The sequence below is a fragment of the Sardina pilchardus genome, chromosome 22 (genome assembly GCF_963854185.1).
Source record: "Sardina pilchardus chromosome 22, fSarPil1.1, whole genome shotgun sequence".
Taxonomy (NCBI): domain Eukaryota; kingdom Metazoa; phylum Chordata; class Actinopteri; order Clupeiformes; family Clupeidae; genus Sardina; species Sardina pilchardus.
In genome coordinates this window covers 8,666,755-8,682,867 of record NC_085015.1, presented here as the reverse complement: position 1 = coordinate 8,682,867, position 16,113 = coordinate 8,666,755, and the positions used below count along the sequence as shown (strand labels likewise).

General features: G+C 40.6%; 2 long non-coding RNA genes across 2 annotated transcripts; both read left to right on the top strand.

Annotated features, from left to right (window-relative positions):
* The first annotated feature begins 2,604 nt into the window (after positions 1-2,604).
* LOC134069817 (uncharacterized) lies at positions 2,605-3,462 on the top strand. Its single transcript, XR_009936859.1, has 3 exons — positions 2,605-2,676; positions 2,892-2,932; positions 3,284-3,462. It is a non-coding gene; the product is annotated as an uncharacterized LOC134069817 (long non-coding RNA).
* A 7,088-nt stretch (positions 3,463-10,550) lies between these two features.
* On the top strand, positions 10,551-14,666 carry LOC134070653 (uncharacterized). The gene is made up of 5 exons (XR_009936944.1): positions 10,551-10,622; positions 13,514-13,554; positions 13,719-13,760; positions 13,905-13,997; positions 14,140-14,666. It is a non-coding gene; the product is annotated as an uncharacterized LOC134070653 (long non-coding RNA).
* The last annotated feature ends 1,447 nt before the right edge of the window (positions 14,667-16,113 follow it).

The window sequence follows — 16,113 nt, the reverse complement described above, 5'->3', positions numbered from 1 at the left end:
CGTGCCTGCGAGTATGACGAGTGACACTTGCCTGTGCTTTTCAATGAAAGCATCCTGTCAGAGAATGTCTAAGAGATCCCGCTCATGAAAGAAAATGTCAGGTGAAAGGGAACATTGGATCAATAATGTCAGACTGTGCCAAAACTTACTGATTAATTTATTAACAACATAAGGTATTAAGACGTGTATTAATGACAGCTAACCTCTGCAATAGCCGCCTATGGAACCAAGGCGCTAATTTCTTAGCAGCCAGCCACGCAGTAATGGCGGTGCTATGTTACTTCCGTGTTTCGCTGGATTAGTGTATAGCATCAGCTGTCAGTTTAACCTTGCCGGTTTTGATCCTGGTAAACTGGTCTGCCTCAAAATGTGCCTGCAGAGTAAAAAGCTACTGTATTACTGTATGTAATTAGCCTGGGTTTTCCCATACTGCCTTGCGCGGTGATTTCAATCCCGCTGCTAAGCCAGTCTGGAAACTAACGCCCAAATGTTCGCCTGATGTTGGCGAACCAATCACAGAACATCCGAGAAGTTTCCGTTGCCTTCTTGCGTCTACATTCGACGCCAAAGGATTTACGGCAGCCCTTAGCGTTGCATATGCACGAGTTGGGTGAGCTATGCGTATTTGATAGACATCCGTGGCGCCCAATGAACGGATCTGGGCATTTTTTCAAATACGAGAAAATGAACGTCTGGTTGCCAGACCACGTCTCATTTGAGAAGTTGTAGGCGTTAGCCAGGCTAGTATGTAATTAAAAAAAAAAAAAATACTGCCACAGGTCTTTTCCTAATCAGTGTTTCAAATACAAAGCTTTGTTCTGTTGTCCAAGCCTGCATGTGTGTAACCCTTTCTCTATGGTCCTTCCACATGTTCTATTCAGAAGACTCATTTGGGAATCCAAGACTGCAACCTTGTCCAGCGCATCCACCCTTTGAATACTGTAAGTGCATCTCTACAATCAAGACCATCCATCCTACTTTTCCACAAACCCTTCCACCTGCATCCGCTTCCCTGCATTTTGAAAACATCTCCGCATACTCTGCACCAGGGGTGGCCAAACTAACATACAGTATCCAATGCATTATTTTCAGTACTGGTATGACATGTTTGACTCAGTTGCTCATTCACTTGAAACTGGTTAAAACCTGGTGCTTTTCATTTTGCATTGGCCCTTGGCAGCTTAGATTTTTCCTATATGTGGCCCGCAAACAGAAAAGTTAAGCTACCCCTGCTCTACACTTTGTACTGTTGTAGTGAACCATTATGTGAATGAGTGGATAATTCAAACAGATCTTGTCCTGTCTTTGTAAGCATGTGTTTTTGTAAGCCCAATTTTTAATAAACCAAACATTAAGAAACACAAAGTGTCCTGTGGTCTGTGACAAGTGCAAAACGCAGTTCTTTAGTTGAATACCTCACACAGCTTTTTGTTGTTATTTCCAATGATTGTGAGGTTACTCCTACGTATTTGAATCAGCCATTTCTTCCTCCTCTCAGGGTCACTGGGGAAACCATACATACTTGCTCCTTTCTCCGAACGATTACAGCACCCTCAAGCAGTACAGAAAACCATGGTAGACTAAGGACAGTATGGAAGGAAGTTCATAGGCAAACTGTTTTTTGACAGGCTATACATTTCTAAGTTCATTGATTCATAGCAAAAAAGAGCATGTAATGACATTGGTTGTGGGCAACCTTGTCTTAAAGTAATTACATGTAGCTAATTATTGCCACCAGGTACTTAAGATAGGGGAAAGGTGTTTTCTAAATAATCTTTGTTGTTAAATGCAAAAAAAAAAAAAAGTCCACACAAGTAGCATACTACAGACAAGAAGGCAGGACATGAATCTACAGCCAGGCTGTACAGGAGAAGTACAGTATAATGACTTGGATATCACAACAGCCGAAAAAGCTGGAGAAAACTGTCAGAGGTGCTTATCAGTAAATTCTGCTACAGTGACTGGATTATGGTTAATGAATGCAAACATCCCAACCTAATCACTTGCATGACACACTGTTGTAATGGGGTCTGCTGGGAACTAAGCTATGTTTGTGATGATGTTTGTGATGATGTAGGCCTAAGGTAGCCTTTGATCAAACACCACTAGGTTACATGCACTGAACCAGTGACTAAAAGACTAGATTTTGCTTACTCGGATGAGTTACAGTATACTGTCAACATGCTGTCTGTTTTACAGGATATGCATCACATGTATGGGGTAATTTAAATTGTGCTTCTGTAAGTTACCACTTCAAGTTCTGGATACTCAGTATTACCAAATCACACCTGTCCTATAGGTTATATGGAATTTTAACTGAAAGGATCAGAATCAAATAGACCTTACAGATCATAACCACCATAACCAAACACAGCATTATAGATAGGTTTCTCTTTATGTGCAGAAGACTGTATATGAATTAACAACATTTACAGTGCTGCAAACAGGTAATACAGAACTTGAAGATGTATATAAAATACATCAATGTAGGCCCTGGCTCTGCTGGTTACCAGTGTTATTATGATGTCATAATGGACCAGTACGTCACCTCAGAACCTTGTATTTAAAACCAGGTCAAACGAAATAAAAGCCCATTTTACCACAGCAACTGTTAGATGAGGACACAAAAAATATCTATTTAAACCCACATAAGACTACAGCATAATAGGTGATCTGGTAAGTTACAATGAATTGCTGATACATTCAGAATCTAACACTATATTCACAGGCATGACTTATTTGTTTACTTATTTGATGATCTAAGATAAGGTGGTGAGGAAAGATATCCAAAGTTCAATGTGAATGTTTATTCAAATATCATACTTCTATAATGTATTAGTATACACTGTAACTAGTATGTACTGTAGGCCTAATAAGTCTCTTCTCCTCAGAACTGCAGATGCCTCGCACACAAATCCATCCATCCGAGTCTGTAAGTCATATAGTCATAGCCTATTCCTTCTGAATATTACTGACCCACTGATATTTCCAGATTGAAGTAGTAATTCATCAAAGATGGGTAAGCAGTGTTAAACTGAAGCGAATAATAAAATGTACTATAACTGAATTGAACTCATTTTGTTGCAGTCTGATCTCAGCAGCAGCCAGGAATCAATTTATTCTTCTGTGTTTATACACTACAAAACATCAATGTAGAGAGAGTCTGATGGTTTTGGTATATATGCCATGACGAATTGATGAATTAGCATGGAGTTGTAAAAGCTGTCTGCGTCTGCACTCAGCCAGTTAACAATTATTAAAACATAAAAGTTTAATTTTTCAGGAATGTGGATGCCAGGGAAGAAAAGTTCAGCCCAAAGCACAGATTTTCCTGGTTTTCCCTGGACATCCAGCCCTTGGCTATAGGCCCACTACGACGATCAGATTCCCTGAAGTGTCACCTCTTGACAGGGCATCCAACGCTACCCTCCCTCCACTGTCGTCAACCCGGTTTCAGCCAGCCCCAAGGACCCCTGGGAACCAGAGTCAAACTCCAACAGTGCAAGCACCTGGCCCTTCAGCTGAAGTCTCTTCTGCAGAAATGAAGAAAAAAATAAGAAAAATTGAGAGAGCGAACGACCTCATGGATTTGATGATAGTTACCAGACAAAAAAAGGAGGCTGAACTAAATCAAATCATTGGTCTGGATGTCAGAGGCCTTCCTGACAAGATCAAGCAGATGAGGAGGGACCATGGCTCCATGATCAAGGCATGGGAAATGGACAGGCTGCAGCGGGAAACTGATGCAATGCCGTTGGATGGGACCAAATCCATGTAAACACAAATTAAATGGCAATTGGTTTAATTAGCGTTCATGTCAATCAGTGGTTCTGTGTGGGTCGGGCCCCACTAGTGGGGAATAGAGACACGACAGATGCGGTGCAATGAACAGGAGTTTAATCTTTAATAATGCCTTCAGTTTTGACAACTTAAAAAGAAAAAAGAAAATAACCACACACAAACATAGGCGTCAAACAGACCATCATACAGTATCAGTCAATGTTATTTTTAGGGGAAACGAAAGACACACAACAATATAATTGTGTGAACTTACCCGGCTCCTACACTACCCCCCTCCCTAGTGTTACCCCCGGTGTTTATGATTGTGGATATGGATAGATGGATGGATAGATGGCTACAAAAATAATAACTCATATATTAATGTTTTATATTAGGCCTAGACAATATGTGATTTTTGCTGAAAAATGAACAGCCTATTTTACATAATATTCAGTGCCACACTGCGTTGTAGCCCTAGGTGTTTGAAATTCAAGTAGTTTATTGTCGTGTTGGCCACTCATAAAATGATTTATAGGTAATGAAATTATTTTTGCTGGACATGAATAAGGTGGAAGAAGAGTTGGAGATGAAGGCTGGAGGAGGCAGTTGAATGGGGAACAGGGGAGATGACAGTGAGAGTGAGGAGTGAGAGAGGTCGACAGAGAGGAGGGAGAGGGAGATGTCAACAGCGGAGAGGGGGTGGAGGGGCAAGGGGGTGAGCAGGAGCAAGAAGGGGAGGACCAAGAGCAGTGCAGATGAGAGACATGAATTGAATGAAGAGGAACTTTGGTCTGAAACTCGTCTCTCCCACTGAGCCGTGTGATGTCCAAGTAGGCCCAAAATGGACAGTCACCAATGTCCTGGACATTTTGTGGCAGCTTGTTGGAGTATTTTTTTTCTGACCAATTGTTAAAAGTAGATGTGTCGGGTCACCCAGGGGCGGTTCTAGGGGCGGGGCCACAGGGGCCCTGGCCCCTACTGAAATCTGATTGGCCCCCGAAGTGCCCCTGTTCCATTAATCGCCGATGAAAGAGCAACCGGAGTCTTTTTAACGCACACATTAAAAACGCACACATTTTCTTTGTTACATTGCTCCGCTATTATTAGTCACAGCGATATGAGACTTATATTGCAGGAAAGAGCAGAACCGGGGCTTTCCAACGATACTAGACACTTGTCTGTACGATCAAGTATGAAAATAAAATAAAATCATGAAGTTAAATCAAAGTATATCATATTTACAGTCTGCTCTGCGTTCACCGGCGCATCCAGAACTCTCGCTTGAATTACTCGCGGACCACGCATCGCACAGACATGACACGCATATCAAATGAAAGAGGAGAAGCAGAGCTTTGCATTGATACCAAATACATCGATAATTTCGTATTATAAAATCAGACGAAGTTACAAACAAATAATAATGTCATATAGCTAAATGGCTACCTTTACTCTCGTTTGATTTCCTCGTGAAACCGCTATCAAAAAGATATAGCACGTATGTCAGATGAAAGAGGAGAGAGCTATCCACAGATACCAAATACAACCTTCTAGGCCATAAAACAGACGAAGTGACAGCAAAATAATAACTTCATTTAGCTCCACTTACCTCGTGTTTTTGTGTGGCATAATAGCCTATGTTCATAATCCAATGTTATCATGTGTTTCTCATTGACAAGTCACGTTCATAACACGGTTTTGAGATCCTAGCAAACTCCTGTATGGTATCCAATTCAAGACTCATATTGCATCCAAATTTGTTTGTCAAATAAACACTTTTTGCCTTTACTGTGTTCATTGCAATGCAGTAAAACAAATATTATAGAGAATCATCATCTGTGCACGTCATGTGTGCTATCGCAAACAAGTCATGTCAGATCAGCTAGTGTCACAAATATGGAGAGATCAGCTAGTGTCACAAATATGGAGAGAAAGTCATTTTTTTCATCACTAAATAAAAATTGCCATTTATTTCTGGAAGGCACACACCACATATTTCTGTAAATTGCTCAGCCCCAAAGTATACCTCCATCATGGTTCTTATATTGCCATTTTCAGGACAGTCAGGCCTACACAACCATGCAAGTCATGTTGAGCTGTCAGCTTGCTGTGGTGAGATAGCCTACACGTCAAAATGTAAGAATTTGTATAGTACGCTTTTCAAATTTGTATTATTTAAAAATCTAAATCAAATCAATGCAAGTATTTATACATGATATTGTGGCAGATCTGGACTGTGCTGAAAAAAGCAATATGTAGCATGTGTGAATGGCACTTACAATGACCAGAATAAATGCTTCTAACTAGAGGTAGTGAAAATGCCCTTAAAACAGCTTAGGGCTCATATTAAACGAGTGGCTGCTCTGCTCAGTTGCAGCAAATAAATAAGTAGCCTATAAGGGTAAGAGTAGCCTATGTGTATCATATCAAGAGAGTGCTGGATAGGATAGAAAAAAGTGACCACACTCCTTGAGTTTGTTGCTTTTCTGGAGTCTTTCAAAGAAATGTTCCATGAGCTTTTCAGGCTTGCTGTAATGTGTGTGTGTGTGTGTGTGTGTGGGGGGGGGGTGTCTATTGTTGTATGCAGTGTACCCTTTATGCATAGTAGCCTATAGATAAGAGTATAAGGGTAAGAGTATGTGTATCAGATCAAGAGAGTGCTGGATAGGATAGAAAAAAGTGACCACGCTCCTTGAGTTTGTTGCTTTTCTGGAGTCTTTCAAAGAGATGTTCCATGAGCTTTTCAGGCTTGGCAGTATTGCTGTAGTAATGTGTGTGTGTGTGTGTGTGTGTGTGCATAGGCGTAATTTGCGGGGGGGTTACAGGGGTCATGACCCCCCCAAAAATCATATCAGATAATATAACCCCCTCAATATCATCACATAATTCAGATTACACTGAATATGAAATATTCTGGATGAATATTTTTTGTTCGTTTTCTTTATTCATTTCATTTTCCAGCAAGATAGTATCATTTTAAAAAAATATTCTGAAATGTACCCCCCTGCCCACCGACTACTTGGTATTACCCAACCTGCGTTCTCTACCGAAAGTTTGTTTACTATTTTGCGCAGTCGCTGGAATGAATGGTTGGAGAAAGCTCTCAGGTGGGAAGATGAAAAAGACATTGAAAGGCAGCCAGACAGCATTTTTTCCATTGTTGCTTGACACCAACCAAAAACAGGAAAAATCCTGACCAAATGGAGGTATACCCCTATTGCTAAGTTAGCTGTTACATTAGCTGATGATTTGTTGACTGGAGTTGGCTGGCTAGCCCTATGAGCCCGACGGACGCAAAGTGCGTTAAAAACACACCCATTCTTCTCTGTTACATTGCTCAGGGATAGTTAGTCACAGCGAGATGAGACCTATATTGCACGAAAGAGCAGAACCGGGGCTTTCCAACGAGACTAGACACTTGTCTGTACGATCAAGTATGAAACTAAAATAAAATCATGAAGTTAAATCAAAGTATATCATATTTACAGTCTATATTGCTCTGCATTCATCCGCTCGCTTGAATTACACGCGAACCCGCCATCGGAAAGATATGCATGTCAGATGAAAGGGGAGAGCTAGAGCTATCCACAGATACCACATACAACCTTCTAGGCCATAAAACAGACGAAGTGACAGCAAAATAATAACTTAATTTAGCTCCACTTACCCCATGTTTTTGTGTGGCATAATAGTTCATAATCCAACGTTACCATGTGTTTCAGTTTCTCTATGGCAAGTCACGTTCATAATACGGTTTTGAGATCCTAGCAAACTCCTGTATGGTATCCAATTCAAGACTCATATTGCATCCAAATTTGTTTGACAAATAAACACTTTTTTGCCTTTACTTTGTTCATTGCAATGCAGTAAAAACATACAGTATTATAGAGAATCATCATCTGTGCACGTCATGTGTGCTACCACGCAAACAAGTCAGGTCAGATCAGCTAGTGTCACAAATATGGAGCACAAAAAGTGTCAAAGTCATTTCTCATCACTAAATAAAAATTACCATTTATTTCTGGAAGGCACACACCACATATTTCTGTAAATTGCTCAGCCCCAAAGTATACCTCCACCATGGTTCTTATATTGCAATTTTCAGGACAGTCAGGTCTACACAACCATGAAAGTCATGTCGAGCTGTAAGCTTGCTGTGGTGAGATAGGCCTACACGTCGAAATGTAGGAATTTCGAAATAGTATGCTTTTTAAATGTGTATTATTTAAAAATCTAAATCAAATCAATGCAAGTATTAATACATGTGGTAGATCTGGGTAGCCTAGACTGTGCTGAAAAAAAAAACAATATGTAGCATGTGTGAATGGCACTTACAATGACCAGGATAAATGCTTCTAACTAGAGGTAGTGAAAATGCCCTTAAAACAGCCTAGGGCTCATAGGGCTAGTGCAGGCGCGCACTTTATACATAGGCCTACTCACAAGACGGTCCATGTGAGCACACTGAATTTAACTACTGTGTCATTATGGCACAAACAGTCAAGTGAACAGCTGCATTTACGTTAAGTAGCCTAGCCTATATCATTATGATGTATTGCTAATAAAGGAACGGCAAATTAGCATGTTACCTTTTGCACAAGAAAATTATTCAATAAATAAATACATTGATAAATATGCCTCAAGTTTAACCCCCCCAATGGTAGACCCAAAGTTACGCCCTTGTGTGTGTGTGTGTGTGTGTGTGTGTGTGTGGTCTATGCATTGTTGTATGCAGTGTACCCTTTATGCATAGTATAAATAAGAGTATAAGGGTAAGAGTATGTGCGTGTGGTGTGTTGCATTCAATGAGTTCTATGCATTGTGTCCTTTACGCACAGTATAAATAAATGAGAAAACTTGAACTGAATAAATTATTTTCTGTGCTTGGATGTACCCTGTACTCGGCCCCTGAATGTAACATCTGGCCCCTTAATGGCCCCTGTTACAGAAAAATCCTAGAACCGCCACTGGTCGGGTGGTTGTGAGGAAGATGGAACAGCACTCAAAATAAGGTATAAGATGGGATTTATTGGTTTCAGCAAAGGCATTTAGAATGTTAAAAAAAGAGGAAAAATAAAATACTTTTGACTAAAGAAAGGGAAAACAAATGACTTGATAGTCATAGTCATAGAAAGCTAAGACAAAAGTCAAAACAATATCAAAGACCGTTTAGACACAATAGACTACGCAACTAGTCATAAACTAGAGTAGAGCTATCTAGTCTTACGTCTCTTCACAGGCAACTCTCTCTCCTCCCCAGCAACTACAGGCATGGGTTTTAAATAGGGCCTGATTGCACCCCTGTAATTGGACCATACCAATGCAAAACAGCACAGGGGTGTTTCAGAACCAACAAGCCAACAAAGAGTCTACACATCTAGACATATTGAAGAACAATCTTCTAAACTTTGCCATAGGCCTAAACAACAAGTATCCCAACAATTTAAAACACAGAGTCACCACACACATTCAACACACATGTACAAGAAAAAGCACATTCAAATGTCTTATAGTAGGCAGTGCCTCGCTGCCGTGACGGTGGCTACTCGCCCTGTCACACCAATCTTGTTGAGTAAACATGTATGCATCATGTACTGTAATCCTTCTGCCACATGATATGATGTGTCAGAGGAGGAGATGAGGGCCTTTATCGGTTTTAATATATTGATGGGCATCCACCGTTTGCCATGTCTTGCGGACTACTGGAGCACTGATAGCTGTCTCTGAGTATCATATGTTGCAGACAGAATGTCCCGCAACCGGTTTGAATCCATATGTCAGTTTAACATATTATACAGTATATAACATATAAATTATTGATTTGTAAATAATGATTATTACTATGCACACTGTAACTTTACATTTGTGTCACATGTTGTGACAGTTTTCAGTGTTTCAATATGATTTTAATGACTTTGATATGACATGTAAAAAGATCTACAGTATATTTATTATCCAAATCTTATTCTACAACCACTAGTGGCTAACACTAATTGTATTGCTATCGTCTTCCTATCACAGTGTCACACTGATTCATGCCACAAATGAAAATGTAAAATCTCTGGACGGCATTTCTCTGCTTTGCCAACAGAACAACTGAACCCCTCAATCACCTGATATGTTGCACAACAATACAATGTACCTACAGTACATGTTTTTATTATAACTTATTACCAAAGGTATTTTATCTAAGTTAACAAGAGGACTGAATACTCGTTTGGTCGCAAATTATTCTTTTTAATACAGTTCAGTGCCCGTTTATGGAAAATATGAATGTATAATTCCTAATGGATCACATTGAAAGAGCTATTTTTAATCTTTAAACTGAAAGAAACTATCAATGGACACTTTTCATTAGCTTTATTCTTGGTCATTTGAAATGTTTCCCAAATTGCCTTTTTGTTTTGGAATTCCACTGGGGTCTTGAGGGTTAATGCAAGTCACACTGAAACCTGAGTTGGCATCCATGTGGGCAAATAAAATTGAGAATTTTAGAAATTGACATGAAAATGGTAAGAGCAACAGAGGTAACCATGACAATGGGACATACCGGTAGTTTACATTCTAATTTGGAGGGACACATATTTGTTATGAATGTCGTGTGGACAGAATTAAGAAAATTACAAAGGTACCATTTTGGCAACCTGTGAACACTCCAACACCTGAGCACAGTATCACGTAGGCTACTCTCGTCATTATGATGTCATAATCATAAGCACTGTGCAATATAGCCTTGTACAACCTTGTAACATTTCAACCAGATTTCAACCAGCGACTCACTGGATAGACTACAATTAAACTGCTGAGAGAAATCAAATAGACTACAAGAACATAAGTGATATTCGGTAAGTTTGACTTATGTGTGGCTAAAAAAATTGTGTTGTTGAAGAATATGTATTCGAGTAACATACTTTGAGACTCAACTTAAAACACCTGACCCCATGTTTTTTTGTTCGTTTAATCTTGTTTCGAGATGGCCTATGCTGTCTTACTCTTTCCTTCGACCTATTTTGTTTCACATTTAGCCTACATTGATCGCATTCTCAATGATTACCCGATGGTGAGCCTACAAATCCATTTGATACAAATTCATTACAGTAGGCCTATAGGCTTTTCTACCCATTTAAGTTCGAGGTATTTTGCTTTCAAAATACAGTGGATTTTTTCTTGGGAGATACGCTGCGTGCCAGTTCTACTTCATACCTGGTAGTAGGCCTACCTCCAAAACTAGAGCTGCTGTCATATATTCCGAGGAAGTTGCCTACTTTCTCTCAAGAAAACAATAACAGTTTTATGTGTAGGCCAGTATATCAATAAATTGCTTCCACTACAGTTTGATACACCTAGTTCTGGAGAATTCAACTAGATATAGCCCGCTATAACTTCCGAGATGCGCAGCCAGTGTGCACTCGCCACTTTTGGATTGCCAAGTTTTTTACGCGTCGCGAAGGGAACGCTTCAGTTAGGCATCCAGTGTCGCTTCCCCAAATATCCTCTCTGGCTTCCCTGTTGTGTTTCCATCCAACTTTCTAATGTGCATTTTAACTATTCGAATAAGAAATCTCGGTTGGAAACGTGTGAAATGCGCATTAAAATGTCTAATAGATATGTCTAATAGATATTTTATTCGCTAGAGAGGGGTGGATTAACTATCGATGTGTATAAGGTATAATGCGAATAAAGGTGATGGAAACGGTTTATTCGCATAGCGTGACGTAACCTATTTTTTTTTCTAAATAGGTACAAAAGCCTATAGGCCTAATGAAATTGTATCAAATTTATCAAATGGATTTGTAGGCTCACCATCGGGTAATCGTTGAGAATGCGATCAATCTAAATGTGAAACAAAATAGGCTTTAGCCTAATAATGTCGTACGCCCTAAAGTTGCCCTGGGTTAGGCGTCCGATAATAACGAGCAACCTACAGGGGGCAACAGTCAGGCCTATCATTCGGCATAATACTCATAATTCTTCAAACCTGGACTTACTGAATCTAAAGCTCTCCACCCACTGTTGGTCAGTGAAGTGCGCATCCCTTGTCACTTTCCCTGTAGACCCATGGATACACTGGACAAGCAACTGTGTTCTGTTCCCAGAGAATGCTTTCTCTGCCTATGATCTACAAGGTTAGGGTCTCGAGGAGACTGCTGGTTACGGCACAATTGAACAATATATGGAACCGCAGACTGAACGAAAAAGATAACTAGCCTAAACATTTTGCAGATTAGAACATCTCTTAATTTATTTAGTGTTATCAAATGAAGAGTCGTGCAATTAGGGGAGTAGTGGGGTCAGCGCTCATTCAATGTATGTGCTCGTCTGCGTAGACCTGAACCACTGGAGATGGCGTGTGTAGAAGCGATAAAATAACGTTCCTTAAAACAACGACCAAAGCGGATCCTTAAACAGCATAGAGACTGGCTAGTCTAATCAAAAATGGACATGGATTGACACTAGTTAACCTGGTATGTGCAACACAATTACCATAGCAAAAATGCTTTAGGCTGAGGTAGGCTTCAAAAGTTTATATTGAATTTCAGCGTACAATTCTGTCATTAGCCTTGTCCTATATGTCTTTTACATGTCCTTGCAAAATATATAATATAAGCTTATAGGCCTATCATGCATTAGGAGCCATATAGACATGGGTCTCATAGGCTACTCGAAATTAGACTGTTGTAGGCCTATAGGCGAAGTTATAAGTTAAATGGGCATACATCACAAATTGTTGTAACAGAGGTAAATATCGCAGCAGATAGTAATAGGCTATAATAGCGATTACACAGCTTTTAAAACATGTATTTCACTCTCGCTGGAGACGAGTGAACGCAGAACAGGCTAAACAAATTAGTTAGGGTGATCTGCATCTCCGTTCGCCAAAAGCTATGGTTTTGCTAACCCACTCGCACAATAAATACTTTCTGAAAGGTTATCCATTGTTAACGTGCAACATTTATCCATGTGGGGTAGTGTCAAGCAGTGTAGTGTAGCCAATTGCAGACAGGCTACGGTATGTTCACATCACGCGAGTCAGACAGAAGACGGGCACTGCTTTCTCTGTATTTCTGTCCCACCGAAAAAAATAAGCGTTAAAATGGTTTGTTTATCAGTTCAAATGTGAAAATGTACGTGGTTGAAAGCCTGACATCACCGTATCCCCTGTCAAATACTTCCAACGTCCCTTTCAACTGATGTTGGAAACGGCGACTAATGCGCATTTTATTTCTGCGCATTACCACAGATGCGCATCACTAAAATAATTCGCATGATGGAAACGCACTAGAACTAGTGTCTTTTGTCTTGTCAAGACCCTTCGATACTGGTTACCATAGTGTTATTATGATGTCATAATGGACCAGTGCGTCACCTCAGAACCTTGTATTTAAAACCAGGTCAAACGAAATAAAAGCCCATTTTACCACAGCAACTGTTAGATGAGGACACAAAAAGTATTGCTGAGTGAAAAATCTATTTAAACCCACATAAGACTACAGCATAATAGGTGATCTGGTAAGTAACAATGAATTTGCTGATACATTCAGAATCTAACGCTATATTCACAGGCATGACTTATTTTTGTATATTTGATGATCTATAGATAAGGTGGTGATGAAAGATATCCAAAGGTCAATGTGCATTTTAATTCAAATATCATACTTCTATAATGTATTATTAGTATACACTGTAACTGTATAGTTACTATGTAGGCCTAACTAGATAAGTCTCTTCTCCTCAGAACTGAAGATGCCTCGCACACGAATCCATCCATCCAAGCCTGTAAGTCATATAGTCATAGCCTATTACTTCTGAATGTTACTGACCCACTGATACTGTATTTCCAGATTGAAGTAGTAATTCATCAAAAAAAGATGGGTAAGCAGTGTTGAACTGAAGTGAATAATAAAATGTACTATAACTGAATTGAACTCATTTTGTTGCAGTCTGATCTCAGCAGCAGCCAGGAATCAATTTATTCTTCTGTGGTATGTTTATTTATAGAATTCATTGATGAATTAGCATGGAGTTGTAAAAGCGGAATTTAATGGAATTAAACAGAAATGAAGTGATGCCTCGGGTACAGTGGTGCATTACAGAACAGGGTCTAGAGAATCTTTGTGGCATGGCAGGTGCAGAGAAGCCCATCAGATATTGGCAAGCTGAGGGTGATAAGACGCATGATTGGTCGTCAGGCGGACGGCTCTCGAGGGAATGAAGAGGAGGTATGTAGAGATGCCTATACATACAGAGGGGGCGCAGTGTGCAGGAAAACATGACCCATTGCAATGGCAAGGGGGGGGGGGGGGGGGGTCGTGTCTGCACTCAGCCAGTTAACAATTATTACAACTTTTTGCCCACTTTCAGCAGATTGAAACATCTGAGGAAAGCCGATGCTCCTCCACCTCCTCTGGTTCTACCCTCGAACCAGTGTGGGAGCTTCGGCCTACACCAAAGTCTCCACCTAAGGCTGCTCCACTTCAAGCCGTTCTACCTAAACCTGCTCTACCCAAAGCCAAACCACCTAATGCCCCTCCTCGTAAAGCCGTTCCACGTCAAGCTGCTCCACCTAAAGTCACTCCATCTAATGGTGCCCCACGTAGAGTTCTTCCACTTGAAGCTGCTCCATCTGTACAGTCGAGACGGCGTGACGCTGGCACCGGTACAAACATTCAGGCATGTGTATGTCAGGAATGTGGATGCCAGGGAAGAAAAGTTCAGCCCAAAGCACAGATTTTACTGGTTTTCCCTGGACATCCAGCCCTTGGCTACAGGCCCACTACGACGATCAGATTCCCTGAAGTGTCACCTCTTGACAGGGCATCCAACGCTACCCTCCCTCCACTGTCGTCAACCCGGTTTCAGCCAGCCCCAAGGACCCCTGGGAACCAGAGTCAAACACCAACAGTGCAAGCACCTGGCCCTTCAGCTGAAGTCTCTCCTGCAGAAATGAAGAAAAAAATAAGAAAAATTGAGAGAGCGAACGACCTCATGGATTTGCAGATAGTTACCAGACAAAAAAAGGAGGCTGAACTAAATCAAATCATTGGTCTGGATGTCAGAGGCCTTCCTGACAAGATCAAGCAGATGAGGAGGGACCATGGCTCCATGATCAAGGCATGGGAAATGGACAGGCTGCAGCGGGAAACTGATGCAATGCCGTTGGATGGGACCAAATCCATGTAAACACAAATTAAATGGCAATTGGTTTCATTAGCGTTCATGTCAATCAGTGGTTCTGTGTGGGTCGGGCCCCACTAGTGGGGAATAGAGACACGACAGATGCGGTGCAATGAACAGGAGTTTAATCTTTAATAATGCCTTCAGTTTTGACAACTTAAAAAGAAAAAAGAAAATAACCACACACAAACATAGGCGTCAAACAGACCATCATACAGTATCAGTCAATGTTATTTTTAGGGGAAACGAAAGACACACAACAATATAATTGTGTGAACTTACCCGGCTCCTACACTACCCCCCTCCCTAGTGTTACCCCCGGTGTTTATGATTGTGGATATGGATAGATGGATGGATAGATGGCTACAAAAATAATAACTCATATATTAATGTTTTATATTAGGCCTAGACAATATGTGATTTTTGCTGAAAAATGAACAGCCTATTTTACATAATATTCAGTGCCACACTGCGTTGTAGCCCTAGGTGTTTGAAATTCAAGTAGTTTATTGTCGTGTTGGCCACTCATAAAATGATTTATAGGTAATGAAATTATTTTTGCTGGACATGAATAAGGTGGAAGAAGAGTTGGAGATGAAGGCTGGAGGAGGCAGTTGAATGGGGAACAGGGGAGATGACAGTGAGAGTGAGGAGTGAGAGAGGTCGACAGAGAGGAGGGAGAGGGAGATGTCAACAGCGGAGAGGGGGTGGAGGGGCAAGGGGGTGAGCAGGAGCAAGAAGGGGAGGACCAAGAGCAGTGCAGATGAGAGACATGAATTGAATGAAGAGGAACTTTGGTCTGAAACTCGTCTCTCCTACTGAGCCGTGTGATGTCCAAGTAGGCCCAAAATGGACAGTCACCAATGTCCTGGACATTTTGTGGCAGCTTGTTGGAGTATTTTTTTTCTGACCAATTGTTAAAAGTAGATGTGTCGGGCGGTTGTGAGGAAGATGGAACAGCACTCAAAATAAGGTATAAGATGGGATTTATTGGTTTCAGCAAAGGCATTTAGAATGTTAAAAAAAGAGGAAAAATAAAATACTTTTGACTAAAGAAAGGGAAAACAAATGACTTGATAGTCATAGTCATAGAAAGCTAAGACAAAAGTCAAAACAATATCAAAGACCGTTTAGACACAATAGACTACGCAACTAGTCATA